The sequence below is a fragment of the Toxotes jaculatrix genome, chromosome 3, assembly GCF_017976425.1.
Source record: "Toxotes jaculatrix isolate fToxJac2 chromosome 3, fToxJac2.pri, whole genome shotgun sequence".
Lineage (NCBI taxonomy): Eukaryota > Metazoa > Chordata > Actinopteri > Toxotidae > Toxotes > Toxotes jaculatrix.
Genome location: NC_054396.1, coordinates 15,874,395 through 15,881,202, shown reverse-complemented (window position 1 = coordinate 15,881,202; position 6,808 = coordinate 15,874,395).

Sequence of the window (6,808 nt, the reverse complement as noted above, 5' to 3'; positions counted from 1 at the left end):
TATAAGTCTGAGAAATTTTTAGTTAAAGTTACATCTGAAACCATTCGTATATTAAATGGTTTGAATGGTTGCTGTGAGCTGTTCATTGTAAAATTGTTGGCAGTTTTACAAAGGATGAAGGACTAAAAATGTTGTGCACCAACTTTGAAGTCTGAACAAACTACAGAAGAGTTTGAAGTTTTAATTAAATTTTGCATTTGACAAAAAACTGAGCGATGGACTTTTTTTTCCCATTTGGCCTACACATAAAAGGAAGAGCTGATCTTTTACTTTTACGGACTCATTATGCTCATTTCATATCTGCATGCCGACAACATAACAGTTTGATGTGAGCAGAGTATCTGACCACTGAATTCACCTCACATCTGTGAGTTTACATCCGGTGGAAATGTTCTTTGTAGTTTCATTTTAAATTAAGTTACACAGATCAAAGTATTGTTAATCTGTCATAAGAAATTGATTAGCTACTTTCATTACAGATGGTTATGATCTTATTGGACTGTTTTATTTCATTAGATAAAATCTAAATTCTTCCAATTTCCTCAAGTCTTCACTGTTTAGAAAAGGCACCATTAGAAAAAGGGAGCAGTGGATTTTGAGCTCTGCAAAATAAACATAAATCTGGAATTTAAAAAATATGGCTGAAAATTATCTGATAGAAGATGGGTTCTGGCTTGGTGGCCTAGATATTAAATATCCAGGATCGGGAGGGTTCCCGAACGGCCAAAAAAAGTCAAATTTTTTTTTTGCCTCAAAATGTCATAAAACTGGTCATAGTATAGTAAGGCGTCAGAATTGACAAAAAAAAAGTCAATTTTTTTTTGGCCTCAAAATGTCATAAAAATGGTCATAGTATAGTAAGGCGTCAAAATCGGCCAAAAAAAATCATTTTTTAGAACGGCCTCAAAATGTCATAAAAGTGGTCATAGTATAGTAAGGCGTCAAAATTGGCCAAAAAAAGTCAATTTTTTTTTTGCCTCAAGATGTCATAAAAATGGTCATAGTATAGTAAGGCGTCAAAATCGGACAAAAAAAGTCTAAATTTTTTTTGACCTCCAAAAGTCATAAAAAACGTCATAGTATAGTAAGGTGTCAAAATCGGACAAAAAAATTCACACTTTTTTTTGACCTCCAAAAGTCATAAAAAACGTCATAGTATAGTAAGGCTTCAAAATCGGCCAAAAAAAGTAAAATTTTTTTTTAGCCTCAAAATGTCATAAAAATGGTCATAGTATAGTAAGGCTTCAAAATCGGCCAAAAAAAGTCCAATTTTTTATTTAGCCTCAAAATGTCATAAAAAAGGTCATAGTATAGTAAGGCGTCAAAATAGGACAAAAAAAGTCAAAATTTTTTTTGACCTCCAAAAGTCATGAAAAACGTCATAGTATAGTAAGGCGTCAAAATCGGAAAAAAAAAAGGCAAAAAAATTTTTTGACCTCCAAAAGTCATAAAAAACATCATAATATAGTAAGGCGTCAAAATCGGACAAAAAAAGTCAAAAATTTTTTTGACCTCCAAAAGTCATAAAAAACGTCATAGTATAGTATGGCGTTTTTTTTTTCGGACAAAAAAAGTCAAAATTTTTTTTGACCTCCAAAAGTCATGAAAAACTTCATAGTATAGTATGGCGTTTTTTTCGGACAAAAAAAGTCAACTTTTTTTTGACCTCCAAAAGTCATAAAAAACGTCATAGTATAGTATGACGTTTTTTTCGGACAAAAAAAGTCAAAAAAATTTTTGACCTCCAAAAGTCATAAAAAACGTCATATTATAGTAAGGCGTCAAAATCGGACAAAAAAAGTCAAATTTTTTTTTGACCTCCAAAACTCATAAAAAACATCATATTTTAGTAAGGCGTCAAAATCGGACAAAAAAAGTCAAATTTTTTTTTGACCTCCAAAAGTCATAAAAAACGTCATAGTATAGTATGACGTTTTTTTCGGACAAAAAAAGTCAAAAAATTTTTTGACCTCCAAAAGTCATAAAAAACGTCATAGTATAGTATGGTGTTTTTTTCGGACAAAAAAAGTCAAAAAATTTTTTGAGCTCCAAAAGTCATAAAAAAACGTCATAGTATAGTATGACGTTTTTTTGGGACAAAAAAAGTCAAAATTTTTTTTGACCTCCAAAAGTCATAAAAAACGTCATAGTATAGTATGACGTTTTTTTCGGACAAAAAAAGTCAAAAAAATTTTTGACCTCCAAAAGTCAAAAAACGTCATAGTATAGTAAGGCGTCAAAATCGGGCAAAAAAAGTCAAAATTTTTTTTGACCTCCAAAAGTCATAAAAAACGTCATAGTATAGTAAGGCGTCACAATCGGACAAAAAAAGTCAAAAATTTTTTTGACCTCCAAAAGTCATAAAAAACGTCATAGTATAGTAAGGCGTCAAAATCGGCCAAAAAAAGTCAAAAATTTTTTTGACCTCCAAAAGTCATGAAAAACGTCATAGTATAGTATGGCGTCAAAATCGGAAAAAAAAAGTCAAAAAATTTTTTGAGCTCCAAAAGTCATAAAAAACGTCATAATATAGTAAGGCGTTTTTTTCGGACAAAAAAAGGCAAAAAAATTTTTTGACCTCCAAAAGTCATAAAAAACGTCATAGTATAGCATGACGTTTTTTTCGGACAAAAAAAGTCAAAAAATTTTTTGACCTCCAAAAGTCATAAAAAACGTCATAGTATAGCATGACGTTTTTTTCGGACAAAAAAAGTCAAAAAATTTTTTGACCTCCAAAAGTCATAAAAAACGTCATAGTATAGTAAGGCGTCAAAATCGGACAAAAAAAGTCAAAAATTTTTTTGACCTCCAAAACTCATAAAAAACGTCATAGTATAGTATGGCGTTTTTTTTCGGACAAAAAAAGTCAAAATTTTTTTTGACCTCCAAAAGTCATGAAAAACTTCATAGTATAGTATGGCGTTTTTTTCGGACAAAAAAAGTCAAAAAATTTTTTGACCTCCAAAAGTCATAAAAAACGTCATAGTATAGTATGGTGTTTTTTTCGGACAAAAAAAGTCAAAAAATTTTTTGAGCTCCAAAAGTCATAAAAAACGTCATAGTATAGTATGACGTTTTTTTGGGACAAAAAAAGTCAAAATTTTTTTTGACCTCCAAAAGTCATAAAAAACGTCATAGTATAGTATGACGTTTTTTTCGGACAAAAAAAGTCAAAAAATTTTTTGACCTCCAAAAGTCAAAAAACGTCATAGTATAGTAAGGCGTCAAAATCGGGCAAAAAAAGTCAAAATTTTTTTTGACCTCCAAAAGTCATAAAAAACGTCATAGTATAGTAAGGCGTCACAATCGGACAAAAAAAGTCAAAAATTTTTTTGACCTCCAAAAGTCATAAAAAACGTCATAGTATAGTAAGGCGTCAAAATCGGACAAAAAAAGTCAAAAATTTTTTTGACCTCCAAAAGTCATAAAAAACGTCATAGTAAAGTATGACGTTTTTTTCGGACAAAAAAAGTCAAAATTTTTTTTGACCTCCAAAAGTCATAAAAAACGTCATATTATAGTAAGGCGTCAAAATCGGACAAAAAAAGTCAAATTTTTTTTTGACTTCCAAAACTCATAAAAAACGTCATATTTTAGTAAGGCGTCAAAATCGGACAAAAAAAGTCAAATTTTTTTTGACCCCCAAAAGTCATAAAAAACGTCATAGTTTAGTAAGGCGTCAAAATCGGACAAAAAAAGTCAATTTTTTTTTAACTCCAAAACTCATAAAAAACGTCATAGTATAGTATGGCGTCAAAATCGGACAAAAAAAGTCAAATTTTTTTTTGACCTCCAAAAGTCATAAAAAACGTCATAGTATAGTAAGGCGTCAAAATCGGACAAAAAAAGTCAAAATTTTTTTTGACCTCCAAAACTCATAAAAAACGTCATAATATAGTATGGCGTTTTTTTCGGACAAAAAAAGTCAAAATTTTTTTTGACCTCCAAAAGTCATGAAAAACTTCATAGTATAGTAAGGCGTCAAAATCGGACAAAAAAAGTCAAAAATTTTTTTGACCTCCAAAACTCATAAAAAACGTCATAGTATAGTAAGGCGTTTTTTTCGGACAAAAAAAGTCAAAATTTTTTTTGACCTCCAAAAGTCATAAAAAACGTCATAGTATAGTAAGGCGTCAAAATCGGACAAAAAAAGTCAAAATTTTTTTTGACTTCCAAAAGTCTTAAAAAACGTCATAGTATAATAAGGCGTCAAAATCGGACAAAAAAAGTCAAAAATTTTTTTGACCTCCAAAAGTCATAAAAAACGTCATAGTATAGTATGGCGTTTTTTTCGGACAAAAAAAGTCAAAAATTTTTTTGACCTCCAAAAGTCATGAAAAACGTCATAGTATAGTAAGGCGTCAAAATCGGACAAAAAAAGTCAAAAAAATTTTTAACCTCCAAAAGTCATGAAAAACATATTATAGTGTGACGTTTTTTTCGGACAAAAAAAGTCAAAAATTTTGTTGACCTCCAAAACTCATAAAAAACGTCATAGTTTAGTAAGGCGTCAAAATCGGACAAAAAAAAGTCAAAAATTTTTTTGACCTCCAAAAGTCATAAAAAACGTCATAGTATAGTATGGCGTTTTTTTCGGACAAAAAAAGTCAAAATTTTTTTTGACCTCTAAAAGTCATGAAAAACGTCATAGTATAGTAAGGCTTCAAAATCGGACAAAAAAAGTCAAAAATTTTTTTGACCTCCAAAACTCATAAAAAACGTCATAGTATAGTAAGGCGTTTTTTTCGGACAAAAAAAGTCAAAATTTTTTTTGACCTCCAAAAGTCATAAAAAACGTCATAGTATAGCATGACGTTTTTTTCGGACAAAAAAAGTCAAAAAATGTTTTGACCTCCAAAAGTCATAAAAAACCTCATAGTATAGTAAGGCGTCACAATCGGACAAAAAAAGTCAAAAAATTTTTTAGCCTCAAAATGTCATAAAAATGGTCATAGTATAGTAAGGCTTCAAAATCGGCCAAAAAAAGTCCAATTTTTTTTTAGCCTCCAAAAGTCATAAAAAACGTCATAGTATAATAAGGCGTCAAAATCGGACAAAAAAAGTCAAATTTTTTTTTGACCTCCAAAAGTCATAAAAAACGTCATAGTATAGTATGGCGTTTTTTTCGGACAAAAAAAGTCAAAATTTTTTTTGACCTCCAAAAGTCATGAAAAACGTCATAGTATAGTAAGGCGTCAAAATCGGACAAAAAAAGTCAAAAATTTTTTTGACCTCCAAAAGTCATGAAAAACATATTATAGTGTGACGTTTTTTTCGGACAAAAAAAGTCAAAAATTTTTTGACCTCCAAAACTCATAAAAAACGTCATAGTTTAGTAAGGCGTCAAAATCGGACAAAAAAAAGTCAAAAATTTTTTTGACCTCCAAAAGTCATAAAAAACGTCATAGTATAGTATGGCGTTTTTTTCGGACAAAAAAAGTCAAAATTTTTTTTGACCTCTAAAAGTCATGAAAAACGTCATAGTATAGTAAGGCGTCAAAATCGGACAAAAAAAGTCAAATATTTTTTTGACCTCCAAAACTCATAAAAAACGTCATAGTATAGTAAGGCGTTTTTTTCGGACAAAAAAAGTCAAAATTTTTTTTGACCTCCAAAAGTCATAAAAAACGTCATAGTATAGCATGACGTTTTTTTCGGACAAAAAAAGTCAAAAATTTTTTTGACCTCCAAAAGTCATGAAAAACATATTATAGTGTGACGTTTTTTTCGGACAAAAAAAGTCAAAAATTTTGTTGACCTCCAAAAGTCATGAAAAACATATTATAGTGTGACGTTTTTTTCGGACAAAAAAAAGTCAAAAATTTTTTTGACCTCCAAAAGTCATAAAAAACGTCATAGTATAGTATGGCGTTTTTTTCGGACAAAAAAAGTCAAAATTTTTTTTGACCTCCAAAAGTCATAAAAAACGTCATAGTATAGTATGGCGTTTTTTTCGGACAAAAAAAGTCAAAATTTTTTTTGACCTCCAAAAGTCATGAAAAACGTCATAGTATAGTAAGGCGTCAAAATCGGACAAAAAAAGTCAAAAATTTTTTTGACCTCCAAAAGTCATGAAAAACATATTATAGTGTGACGTTTTTTTCGGACAAAAAAAGTCAAAAATTTTTTTGACCTCCAAAAGTCATAAAAAACGTCATAGTATAGTATGGCGTTTTTTTCGGACAAAAAAAGTCAAAATTTTTTTTGACCTCCAAAAGTCATAAAAAACGTCATAGTATAGTAAGGCGTCAAAATCGGACATAAAAAGTCAAAAAAATTTTTGACCTCCAAAAGTCATAAAAAACATAATATAGTAAGGCGTCAAAATCGGCCAAAAAAAGTCAAAATTTTTTTTGACCTCCAAAAGTCATGAAAAACGTCATAGTATAGTATGGCGTTGTTTTCGGACAAAAAAAGTCAAAATTTTTTTTGACCTCCAAAAGTCATAAAAAACGTCATAGTATAGTATGACGTTTTTTTCGGACAAAAAAAGTCAAAATTTTTTTTGACCTCCAAAAGTCATGAAAAACGTCATAGTATAGTATGCCGTCAAAATCGGACAAAAAAAGTCAAAAAAATTTTTTGACCTCCAAACGTCATAAAAAACATAATATAGTAAGGCATCAAAATCGGACAAAAAAAGTCAAAAAATTTTTTGACCTCCAAAAGTCATAAAAAACGTCATAGTATAGTATGGCGTTTTTTTCGGACAAAAAAAGTCAAAATTTTTTTTGACCTCCAAAAGTCATAAAAAACCTCATAGGATAGTAAGGCGTCACAATCGGACAAAAAAAGTCAAAAATTTTTT